The 14,013-nt window shown below is 36.2% G+C and overlaps 1 protein-coding gene across 16 annotated transcripts in view; it reads right to left on the reverse strand.

Annotated features, from left to right (window-relative positions):
- Window positions 1–14,013, reverse strand: part of LOC121320601 (teneurin-3-like) — a 280,613-nt gene that overhangs the window by 201,862 nt on the left and 64,738 nt on the right. The window lies entirely within an intron of this gene.

Below are 14,013 nucleotides of genomic sequence, written 5' to 3' on the forward strand. Positions count from 1 at the left end.
TAGAATTTATGAAAAGTTTGGGCGTTTTTTTTAATACAGAAAGGAAAGAATGATTAATAGTTGTTTTGGTACTTTCTGTACAGCTCATCTCCAATTTTTGGATTCTGAACAGTTGTTTTTTTTTTTTTTTTTTTTTTTTTTTTTACAGAGTCTGTTCAGAATGACTGGTCTAACTAATGGTGTTAAGAAACCACCCTTTTGTGGGAGCTAACGCTTTGAACTGCTCTTTGGAAATTCCATTCTTTGGGCCAAATTTATCATGTTCTGTACTCTGAGAAGTGCAATTTACATGCATTTCATGGAAAAGAAAAGTTGTTTTATAGCAACTGTGGAAACTTTAGCACTTATACTTTCCTTGCAGAATGCAAAATGTCTGTTTAATTTTTGTTCTTATGAAACTACAGTTTTTTTGAATGATACATTATATCCCAAAAGAAAAAAACAGTTAACACACATCACTGGAAAGGGCAAGGCTGCCTTTTTCGTTCTTCTTCGTTTATTATCTTGTAAACATTCACAGCAGCTGATAAGGACAAAGGGACGAGAGAACATGTGGACTGTCATCGCTGTGAGGAATGCTTACGGGAAAATCAGATTACTGTCTAAATGATCCCAGTATCCAGTTTATCAAGGTAACATTACATTTGTAAACACAAATCTCTTGTCAATAAAATAAGAGCAAGTAAGAAAGGCTATGTTAATATCAGGTAAGCTTGTGCACACATGAGGTTAGAACTCTGAACGTACAGTATAACCATAAAATAAGTGAAACAGACCAGAAAAGAAAGATGCACTGTAACAGTTTTTTTTTTTGTTTTTCTTGCATGTAAGTACATCATTGTAATCAGAAGCACAATACCAGGTGCTGTGGATGTTGACTGTTTTTTTTTTTTTTCATTCTTTGGTGCATCAAAGAGAAAAACCAATCTAAACAAGCAATAAACAAACATAGCAACAGTTTTTTGATTTCCATTCTTAGAAAGGTATTCTCTCTAGCAAACGTAACAATTCAGACAACTAATCACCCATAAAACATATTAAAAGCAACAGAAGAAGACTGATATTTCCACTCCAGTAGGTGATAGATTCAGATATATCAAAAGTGAAGTGAACTGGAAAAATGACACTTGGTGAAGTGCTCAGGATGATCTGTAGTTATGGCCTACCATTACTCAGGCTGATGAATCTTAATACCTGGTTAAATTGGGTTATCATGGACTGCCACTCTGCCTAATGATGGGTGCCTGCTTTTGAGATCGTGAACTGTGCTCTACCAAATGTGCTGTAGTGCTAGGAACACTTAATGTGATCTTATACTGTAGATACTAATGCGATCTGTGATACCAGCGAACCAATAAAAATGTTAAACTTATTCGCTTCATCAACAGCTGGCAGTTTTCATTAACCACAAGACACTGACAGTCTTTTTTTTTGTTGTTGTTTTTGCTGAGAATTACTTTTACCATTGACTCTCCAAGTGGCATTATGCAGTACTAAAATATGTCCTCTCAACTATCATCCCCAGACCTAATTTAAAATGAATACTACCTTTCTACATAATTATTCTGGAACATTACAAAATCACTACTTTAATAACTCTGTAATTCCTTATAATTATTTCCTGGTTAACATGAAGTATGATGAACGATTCAGTTATGTATTTTTTACAGTAAAAACTGTTTTAAAGATACATCTCTATCACATCACTGTGAAGTGACCCATATTATTTTTATATTTAAATGATGTGCTTTGCTACAATTATTTCCTTTGGAGGATTACCTGTGGAAAAACAGCAAATCTTCCTTACTGAGCTTCTTTGTTCCATAATTACATTTCAAAAAAACTGTGCTAAATATTAACTGAGATTCCTTCAAACCAGCTTTTTGTAAATAAATGTTATAAAAGGAAACATTCCCTTTCACATCTTAAAGTTAGATATTCTCCCCTCTGCATGTGTTTGTTTTTATTTATTTTATTTTTTTAAAATAGTTTTTATGATCTGGGCTCTTTGATGTTTTAAGGAGTCAGGCATTAGGACACATTTATCCTTGCTTCAATACTGTGCTGCTGCCATCACCAATAACAATAGTATGCTTTCAGTGTTGTAAATAATTCACATCATTTGTCTCATCTGTTCTGTTATATAGCAAGAACAGAATGAGGAGAAAACAAGGGCACTTTCATATCAGCTGATGACTTTTCCACCCTGACACCAGGCTCCCTGGATGATTTTCCATTGTTTGATACACTGTCCTCAGCAAAGCCTCAACAGCATTTTTTTCCTTGCTCCAGCACCACATCTGTTCAAGGAGTGGGGTGTATGGGATTGGAAGGCTACATTCCTTTCTTTATTCCTCTCGGATGTGGCTTGCAGTCAAAAATAATGAACAAATGCACAAACAAAAATAATAATACAGGACTAAAACCCTTCTATCAATTAAATAAAAGGCAAGCATGACCAATTGTGTGTTTGTGTGTGTATATATTAGAGGTCGGCACGGGTAGAAAATGTGGAACCAGGTACCCAGATTTTTCGGGTAATGATTTAATAAAAAAAAAAAAAAAAAAAAAAAATCACATATATTAATGTTAAGTGCATGACACATATGTAAATACTATATAGTGCTGTGACATCAATACAATGATTCTTGGTTGTAAATCTCCCTCCCAACCTGTGAGGATGCTAAGCAGCGAGAATGCTAAGATCCGTGGACGGGGTGGTCTGACAGCTCGTTCCCCGGGTTCAAGTTGGCCAGTCTGGAAGCGGGAGAGACTCTGTTGCAATAACGCATTCACCCAGAAGAAAAAGGATGTGGCAACCGCAGATTGGAGAGGCGGTTGCCCGTTGGCGGTTGCCCATTCCTATTTCATAAAGTACAGTAAGTGTTTGTTTTGTTTGTTTTGTGCTGTAATTGTCTTGTCTTGTCTTGCACATTACCAGACAGCTAGCATAGTTCCGGAGCTGTCGCCTAGGGCCAACACTAAGCCGGAACAGCAAACCAACATCAGTAACTAAATAACGTGTATCACCCACCACGAGCACCACTGCACGCACCCAGGACTGGTGACATGTATTATTGTGGGTCAGATATTGTGTCATTAGTTGGGACTACAATCCCATTGGTGTTTACCCTGTGCAGTACACATTGGTCTGCATTGCCGGGCAATTATGCAAGGAGCGTATATCAGGCTTATGTCCTTGTATATGATTACATCACCCTGCTGCTGCCTTCCTCCGTGCACGCCACATTAACATGGCTGTTATGTTCAGTTTTAAAACGAATGCAGCAATACAGCACCACTACTACACTATGAACTGCCACAATAGCTACTGTAAATGGAGGCAGCTGGGTTTTGACGGCAGTCGTAAAAGAGTTAATGGGACATGTGCGTCTGTTTGGTTGTAACAATAAAGTGCCGTTCCTGATCACTAAACTCTGTCTTGTGAATACATAACGATGGTATCCAAGCAAAGCATTAAGTGGAATTTCTTTACCAAGCAGGAGAAAACGGAATTTGCAAACTCTGCCAAGAAAATACTTCATTCCAAGAAGGAAGCACACTTACTTAATGTGCTCAACATTATTTTATTTTTATTTTATTTATTTGCGTATTTATTTTTAAATTCTCCATGAACACGAATGTCGACGTAAATGCATAAAGATGTAAATTTTAAGACTTTAATTATTTAGCTATGGGCCCATCATTTTTTTTCTGGACCCGTCCCAGACCATTAATTTTTGGGCAGCCCATGGGTCTAGTGTATGTGTGTGTGTGTGTGTGTGTGTGTGTGTGTGTGTGTGTGTGTGTGTGTGTGTGTGTATATATATATATATATATATATATATATATATATATATATATATACACACTCACACACACACACAGTACCTATAGAAAGTCTAAGCCCCCTTGAACTTTTTTTCATATTTAGTTGTGTCAGTGCCTCAGACTTTCATGTATTTAAATGAGGATTTTTTTTTCCATTTATCTACACACCATACTACAGTGTTAAGGGGAAAAAAAAATTTACTGAGAAAAATTATACATTAAAAATACAAAACTGAAAGAACAGAATTGGATAAGTCTCCACCCCCCAAACCCCACACCCCCCTCTGGAGTTAATACTTGGTGGAAGCACCTTTGGAAGCAATTACAGCTGTGTGTCTGTTGAAAATGGTCTCTGAAATAGGTCCAACTTTGCACACCGAGATTTGGCAATACTTGACCATTCTTCTTTACAAAACTATTCCAGCTCTATCAAGTTCCTTGGGGAGCATTGATGGACAGCAATCTTCAAATCATGCCACAAATCTTCAATTGGATTTAGGTCGGGGCTCTGATTGGGCCACTCAAGAACATTTACCTTTTTGTTCCTTAGCCACTCTAGTGTAGCTTTGGCTTCTCTGTATTTTCTCTGTATTTTGCTCCATTCATTTTCCCTTCTATCCTGACAAGTGTCCCAGTGCCTGCCGATGAGAAACATCACCATAACATGATGCTGCCACCACCATGCTTCACAGTAAGGATGGTGTTCTTTGAGTGATGAGCTGTGTTGGGTTTGCACCAAACATAACGCTTTGCATTTAGGCCAAAAAGTTCCATTTTAGACTTGTCAGACCACAAAACTTTTTGACACATGGCTACAAAATCTCCCAAGTGTTTTTTTGCATACTTCAAATGGGATTCAAGGTGGGCTTTCTTGAGCAATGGCTTTCTTCTTGTCACCCTACCATACAAGGCAGATTTGTGGAATGCTTGGGATATTGTTGGCACATGCACACTTTGACCAGTCTTGGCCATAAAAGCCTGTAGCTCTTGCAAAGTTGCCATTGGCCTCTTGGTAGCCTTTAATATTTGTTATATCTGCCTTTCAACAACTTTGTCCCGGAGTTCTTGTGAAAGCGTCTTGGTGCTAATGATTGAGTCTTTGCTTTGAAATGCACTACCCAGCAGAGGGAACCTAAAGGAACTGCTGAATTTATCCTGAAATCATGTGAATCACTACAATTTAAAACACAAGTGGCTGTCACTTAACTTGGTGTGTGATTTTGAAGGCGACTGGTTACACCTGAGCTAATTTAGGATTGCTATTACAAGGAGAGTGGACACTTATCCAACCAAACTATTTCAGTTTTTATTTTTAATTTATTTTCTACAAATTTCTAGAATATTTTTTTTTTTTCACTTGGAAGTTGTGGGGTAGGATATATATATATATATATATATATATAATATAATAGATGCATTTTAATTCCAGGCTATAAAGCGACAAAAGGTGAAGATTTTGAAATGGGGTGTAGACTTTCTGTAGGCACTGTGTATATATAAGTATATGTAGGAATAAATCATGGATTTGAATATAAGCAATAACAAGTAGTTGTCATGCTGTCAAACACCTATAAATACCTCCAATGTTTTGATTCAAACACAGGCTCCCTTGAGAAAGATATGTACAACATATCGAAACGTTGGGCAGCTGGCTCTTTGAGCTAAATAAATAAATATATATATATATATATATATATATATATATATATATATATATATATATATATATATATATATATATATGGTTGTTAGTAGCTTATTGATCCCAGAATCTCATCAAGCAACTTCTTGAAGGATCCCAGGGTGTCAGCTTCAACAACATTACTGGGGAGTTGATTCCAGACCCTCACAATTCTCTGTGTAAAAAAGTGCCTCCTATTTTCTGTTCTGAAAGCCCCTTTGTCTAATCTCCATTTGTGACCCCTGGTCCTTGTTTCTTTTTTCAGGCTGAAAAATTCCCTTGGGTCGACACTGTCAATACCTTTTAGAATTTTGAATGCTTGAATTTGGTCGCCACATAGTCTTCTTTGTTCAAGACTGAACAGATTCAATTCTTTTAGCCTGTCTGCATATGACATGCCTTTTAAGCTCGGAATAATTCTGGTCGCTCTTCTTTGCATTCTTTCTAGAGCAGCAATATCTTTTTTATAGCAAGGTGACCAGAACTGCACACAATATTCAAGATGAGGTCTTACTAGTTGTACAGTTTTAACATTACTTCCGTTGATTTAAATTCAACACTTTTCACAATGTATCTGAGCATCTTGTTAGTCTTTTTTATAGCTTCCCCACATTGCCTAGATGAAGACTAGATGAAGACTTTTGTTGACATGAAGTCAACAAAAACTCCTAGGTCTTTTTCATATATCTTTTTATATATATATATATATATATATATATATATATATATATATATATATATATATATATATTACATGGGTGTACCCAAGTAGCAATATTTACACTTTGGCCCATGCTAAAAGAAAATTTAAAAAACAACCTCGGATTGCACCTTTGTGACGTCAAAATGTGGAATTGCAGTTACCCGTGCAATCAGCTTTCTGTCCATCCAGATTTGCTCAAGCAAAAAACATTTGTCACAAATTCAACATGTCCTGTTTTCAACACCCAGCCAACACCGGTGCTCGAAAAATTTTTATTAGTTAACAAGAAAAAGTAAACACATCCAAGAAATTTATTTGACTTGGCCCCTTTGTATAATGGCTCTTATATGCGTAATTGGGTTTGTATCTTTGTAAATGCATTTTGTTTATTTGATGTTTTATTTTCTTCCCAAATTAAGTGTGGGAAATGTGGACAGTGTATTAAATATATATATATACCGTATTCTTATATTTCAAAAGAATACGGTATATATATATATATATATATATATGCAATAAGGTCCGATAGGGCATTTGTATACATCAAATATAATGAACGCCTCGGGGCGTTGTGAGGCAGGAGACGAAGTCCATATATTCACCATATATGGATGCCCTGAAGGGCCTTATTACATTCATAATCCAGATAAAACAGTGGATTTGAAGAAGAAAAAAAAAGAAAAAGCATAAATCACGTTTAGGGCAAAAAATTATTAGTTGTTTTTTTGTTTTTTTTAATATCCTTACCCCAATAAAGTAGTCCCATGTATAACTTTGAACTACACACTGAGTTAAGCTGAGTACATTGATTCAATTAAAACATGTAAAAGAAAGTACATCTTTATTTTTTATATTGTGCACATTACCACTGAAAAAATACACCAGGGGGCGGAGTTGAGACGAAACCAAGTTTTGTTTTGACACATTGTTTGAGCAGAACAGACACGAGAAATAAAAATATATTTAACATCATCTCAGATTTGTTCAAGGTCTGTCTCAGGAGGGGTGGATAATATGCAGAAGTGTCTCTGAGTGAGTATAAAGACAGTGATTTTGTTTTGATTTGTTGGGGTATTTTTCTGTTTTGTTATCTTCCAGTTCATTTAATTGTTCTTCATCCAAATTGGCATGTCTACTTACTACTTTAGGATTTTTTTTGCCGATAATTGGTCACTCAGTTTTACAGTTACTGTACATCTGTAACTGTAAGCAAGATGGCTACCGATTCTTTTAAATCTGCAAGGCAGCACAGTGATTTAGAATATGTGACAAGGCTCCAATTGTCCGTATCCATTCAACATATGGACAGCTGGAACCTTGTTCGACCGTTGCTTGTTTCACGTTCCATTGCCAGAGACATGTTTCAGCCTGATAATCTGTAGCATACAAACATAACTTGCTATTAGAGGATGGATCTCTGTTTGACTTCTTGGGAGAAGAGTGTGAAATTGTTGCTGAAAGGCCATCTTACCCCTCAATAGGCATCTAAAAGTAACAATGGTATCAATAAAGCATTCCACAATTTCAAGGAAAGCTGACATTTCCAAGGAATAAGCTACTGATACAGCTCCAAACTCTGTGTTGCCTATAAACATTAATAAACACAGGATGACAGTGAAGTGATTAAGAGCAAAGACATATAATAAAAACAACTATCAAATTACCTTAAGATTCAGCTTTGTATATTGCTACAAGGAAATGTTATTTCTTGTTTAGTTTTTCTTTTGGCAATTCCTACTGTATTTTTATGTATTCTATTTTTAAACAGAAATATTAACAGTTGAGAAAAATTATAGGTTCCTGGGTATGGTTTTCACTACCAACACATGCTGTATAATTAATCTAAGAACAAAAAACCTTTAATGTCTTGCATATTTTAATTAATGCTTCAAATACTTTTCCTTTGATTAAAATTCAGTGAGATGATAGATGACTTTGTTTTAAGCTTTTAGATATAGCATATGTAGGTCAAATGAGACACTATTGGTTGAAGAGACTTTTTCTATCATCAGGAATGATATAGTATTATATATTATATAGTTTATGGAGATAAACTAGAGACACAGCAGAGAGCAATAAAACAAGGCCTCCTCTTGCATGACCGTGACCACTATTTCAGTAGTCCACTGTGGGCACTCTTCACCAAAAACCAATCCCGTAGAGAAGTTCCCAAGTCAAGTTTAATTTAACTTGAAACTTGAGATAGTTGTTCACATTTGACCAACCACCAATACATTTTCTGCTACTATTCTAATTTATTGCCATAGTGCTGATCTTAAGGAAACGACACACCCAACCCGCAGCTGTGTGGGACAAAGTGGAACCCACAGACATTGATAACTTATCCCAGTCTATGCTCCCCCCCAAAATAAAACAGCAATTCCATTACGCTCTGCTACTCCATCCACACAGCTCTACATATTTTCAAAAACCAGAATTACAGGCTGTCATTTTCTGGCAAACGGGCTGGGCTGCCTTAAAAAACGAAACGTTTTTTTTACTTGAACTATATTTACGGCATATAGCTAAGCTGTTTTTTTTTTATTTGATTGTGGAAACTAAAAAAAAATGTAAGCTTAAGATGTGAATTATATTTAAAAAAAGATCATTTGATTTGTTCGTTGTCACAGTTTTCAGAAAACTGCATAAACTTGTTTTTCAAATTTTCATATACAAACAAAGTTAACTATTTGCATGACATACAGTATATCCTGTCCAACTATTTTGAAAGTGTTTCTCAAGTTAACCTAAAATGCCTTTTTATAAGGTTTATATAGTTATTTTAATCTTGGGTTTAAGGCTGCATTCACACTGGGTCCGTTTCAAACAGACTTCAACTATCAATATAGCAGGGACATCGCTTGATTCGAATCCAGGCTATGTCACTGCCGACCGTGACTGGGGGTTCCTAGGGGGCGGTGCACAATTGGGCGAGCACCATACGGGTAGGGAGGGCTTAGGTCGGCAGGGCAATCCACGGTTCATCGCGCACCAGTGATAGGGTGCCTGCGGGTCTGCATGGGAGCCATTCAGATCTGTGTTGTCCTCCGGCACTATAGGTCTGGCGGCCTCGCTGTGGATCCACAGTGTGTAAAATGATGGATTGGCAGGAGCACGTTTCGGAGGACGAGTGCTCCAGCCTCCGTTTCCCGAGTCGCCGGGGGGTTGCAGTTGTGAACCGGGATAAAAACAATTATTGGGCATTCCAAATAGGGGGAAAACCATTGACGACGACTAAATTAGAAAAAAAAATAGGGTCACACATAATCAGAATGATTAAATAAATAATCCATAAGATTGTTTATTTTATTTTTGAATGGTGCTAACACACAACCGAGTACATTACTCTGCTATTAATTTGCTAAACACGTTGTTAGTTTTGTACTTTAAACTCTATAACAAAAGACTGAAGACTGAAAATAAAAGACTGAAAACTGATTATCTCCAATTTTCCTGTAAAGTCTGGTAACCCTAATGTAGTTCCCCAAAACATTTTGTGTTTTTTGCTCTACTTGCTTCCTCAGAATATGAACTAAACCGCAAAATGTTTACTTCCTAGTTCCGTTACCTTGTGTAGTTCGTTTCGTACGTAAAAAGGACCGAGTCCAGCTGTTGTTCACATTGATGTTTAGCAAGCGAACCAGACTTGGTGCGTTTCTCAAGCGGACTTTGTTGTTCACACCAAATTTACTGAACCGTACCAAGTGTGGCCCAAACTCTCTAAACAGACCCAGTGTGAACACAGACTAAGATTAAAAAGTGTTGCTGCATACCACAGCTTTTTGTTCATTAATGTACAGATATTATTGGGTATTTAAAAAAAAAAAAAAAAAAAAAAGCCAGATTGTCATGTTTCACTGAACCCTAAAATGTATTCATCATGAATAAGCACTAATAGATTTTAACAAATAAATACTCAGTTATAAATTGAACATGAAGTATTTTAGGTTAATTACTACTACCCATTTTGTTTTTTACAGTTGGAAGATGAATGCAAGGAAGCATGCAAGTTGATAATGACTTTGTGGTTATAATGTATTACAGAGCAACTGAAATGACAGGAAGGTTTTCATTTTTACCACATTTGGAAACACAATTACACAATGGGTTTCAGAAAACCCACACAGAAAACGGTATAATGCTTTCGAAGTACCTTTAATTGAAACAATCAAGCTGATGTTTGAACTTGATTTTTTATTACCCTAGTTAAGCATCAGTACATCCTTTCACTGTCACATGAAACTATCTGTTATATAAACAGTTTAACATCATCTGTTGGGTATGGTTTTTTTTTTTTTTTTTTTTAATGTGTTCTATATGGTTACAAACAGCAGCAGTGTTGCAAAGTGTAGGTGCTAATAAAAATCCTCCCCAGTCACATAACTATAAAGGGACCTTCACTAAAGTGGCTATGCCTGCAGTTTTAGTTTCCAGTGTGCTACTGTTAACACTCCCATTTTACATTTTAGGTGTTAACCTCAAATACATGATGCATGATATTTCTAAATCTCATGTTCTAGCAGTTTGTACAAGAAAGTTAATTTTTGAAATGGCATGTACAACCTTGCTTGTTTATCCAATTCAAAAACCATTTCCATTTGAGGCTCACACAGCTCTCAGCATTCTAAACGAGTTATGACAGTAACAGGACAAACAGAAGAAAATTAAAAACAATTACAGGGACTCTCCTGTGTGTACTGTTTTCTCGTATTTGTCTCGCTAGCAGCCTGACCCAATAACCCTCAGCATGTTAGGAGGTCACACTCACATGAGAACATAAGTATTAAAACTGTCCCGTGAGAACTTAAATATATCACACAATCTAGTGATATCAGTATTGTTTATTTTGACCATAGGTTGAAAAAATAATGAAAAAAAAAAAAAGCCTTATTAAATTAGACCAAATAAACTGTGAGTGGGGGGCCAGACGTTTTTTAAGCTGCCTTAAAAAATGGTTTGAAATTGTAAACTGGATTTTTGCTTCTGAAATGACAGTGTTGCTAACAACAAGTGTACCATATCCAATCTCTTTGAACAGTCTAGCAGAAGACATTTTTGAAAGCGGGTAGGCAAACTAGTTGGGACTCAATCAGAATAAAAAAAAAAAAATACAAAGACTAATGAAATAATGATACTGTACAAAGTGTTATTGCTATCTTACTTTAATCACACTTGACAGAGTTCATTTGGCAGTGATGTTAGAAATGCCATGCAATCACTAGATTACCAAGTGCACCTATTAATTGGCTAGTAGTTCGGTGCTGTCCATCTGGGTGTATTTCAACTGACAAGAAGTACAGTATTTTACAAGTATGTATTGATTTGATACCATTCTGCATTTTCCAACATAATAACAGGTAGCAGCTCTGTGATCATGGCAGTTTTCTTAAGCAAGGCAGAACTCGGGAGAGAGAACAATGGTTTCTTTGTAAGAGGCTGCAGTTCTGTTGGCCAGGAAGTATTCAGCCTCCAGACCCGATATAGCTGTATCCAGGGGTAATATCCAACTTGCAAGCTTTCCTGTAAGGGTTACTCTCAAGTATTTGATTCCAGCAATCCACACCGGATTTTGACTGGGAATCAATGCTACATAACCCTAGGGCCATGCTGTTAAAGGTTAGTCACTATAACAGAGAAAAGCAGAGTAACTATTTTACATTAAACCATAATGATGATAATTGGCTAGTAATAGGAATCACCATCCTTTAGATTCAATTACTTTATATCGGTGCATTTTATTAGCACCAAAGACATATGCATTTCAATTACCAGTACTGTGCATTGCCCATTGCCTAGTGAAAAAAAAAAAAAGGTAATGCAAGTATAAAATAAGTAATTCAGCAAAGGACCATAGAATTTAGATTAGTGCCTATTATCAGACTGTGTTTCTTAATTCTGGTTAACTGAACTTTCTTACGCGGCTCACAAAGCTGTTAGCTAATGATCTGTGTGGTTTGTTTGATTTTGAGTGCGCTGCATTAATCAGACTCATAACATCATATTCTTGGTGGTGTTCAGTTTCTGCGGTGTTAATTCCTTTTATTAAAGCAGGGCAGCAGGTTTGGAGCAAGCACTGATTATCTCTCTACAGCACAGTAAATACAATTAGTGCAACATAATGGAGAGCATGCTTTTCAGTGAACTCTGATGTCGCTGGATAGCAACTAGGCTATGCCTTTTGGTAATACATGAATCAATTGCACAAATAATGCATTCGGGACTTATTATTTTTATTGATTTGTGTCTTACAAAAGTGCAAATTCTGAATGACAAAAAAAAAAAAAAATGCATTGCTGCATGTTGCATTTTACCCTGTGAAAATGGAAAATAAATAAATAAATAATAAGATTTTTTTAGATTAAATAATGCTCTGGACTTTTGTTAATGAATGTTTCTTGTGATTTTGATGAACATATCCTTTTTATCCAATTTAATAAACATCCAATATTAGTGCATGGGTCGCCAACACGTTGATCGTGAGCTACTTGTAGCTCGCTGGTGGTTTAACAGTAGATACTAACAAGAACACACATATTTCTATATACACATATCTTATATAAACACATATATTATATATAGGGGTCTACTTAAATCACGGTAAGTTTATGTATTTTTCACAGGTAGGTTGCAGAATAAAATTAGGATTTCGCAGACATTTCGCTGACCTGTTTAAACATTAAATAAACCTAAGTAGACAGTATTTCAGAACACTACATAGCCTAGAAATGGTGGTACTTGCTTCCTTACTAAAACAGAGTGCTGTCATTTGTTAAAGGCAGGCACGCAGCACCCCCTGCAGTTGACTTGCCCATACATGAGATTGCATGTTCTGCATCCACTGAATTGGTTGGAAGTTAAGGCAAAGTTTTGCCAAATTATACAGATGTGGAAATCGATTAGAAAGAGCAACAAAACTCGGTTACCCAAGGGCATCTCCCATTCTTTAATAAAGGCAATGTATGCAGCACGTTTGTTGTCATTTTATTTGTCCCATCCAATAATGTATTTTATTAGTACCGTGTCAAAACAAAGAAAACGTGGCTATTTGGATCTAAAATTCCAACTGCGAAAAAGTAAGCAGCAGGTTGAAGTGAGGTAGCTGTGCTAGATCGTTTTAGTTCTGACTTAACTTGCAGACAAGAATACTTTTTGTCTGGGCTGACTTTCCAGTTTGGTTTCTGAAAGCTGTTTGTTTTACGTTCCATTCAGCAGCCTCTGTAGTAGCCTTTTGTTTAACGTGTCATTCTAAAGCTAAATAATGATCGATCGTATTTTCTCCAGACACATTAAGATATGCAAAACAATTACCTCAATCTGCATGTAGTTTCTTTGGGAAATATCTTGAAATGATATCAGCCGAAACACACTTTGCTTTTTTTGTCATTGTGGCAATGTGTGTATTTTGTGTTGTATGTTGTGTACACGGGATATAAACGGGTCTGTGTAACATGAATGTTTAAAATGTATATTTGTATTTAGGCAGTAGGATTGCACAGCACTTCACGTGCAAGTAAAAAGTAATAATAAGGGATCACGGGGAATTGCACTTTATTAATTCACATGCAGTTGTACTGCGACTCCAACTGAATGACTGATTAGCAATCAAGTCTCGGTACAGCTGCATAAAAGCAGCATGTTTTCACTCACTCGGAGTTGTGTGTTTGGTGAGTGGAGAACGGGATTGGAATAATTATAATAGGTAATTGTAATAATAATAATAGTTAAAATAGAAGCTCACCGTGTTTTGTCTGTATAATCTGTTTTGTTTGTCTTTTTGTTTTGATTACGAGTGCCGTGC

This window comes from Polyodon spathula, chromosome 1 (genome assembly GCF_017654505.1).
Source record: "Polyodon spathula isolate WHYD16114869_AA chromosome 1, ASM1765450v1, whole genome shotgun sequence".
Classification (NCBI taxonomy): Eukaryota; Metazoa; Chordata; class Actinopteri; order Acipenseriformes; family Polyodontidae; genus Polyodon; species Polyodon spathula.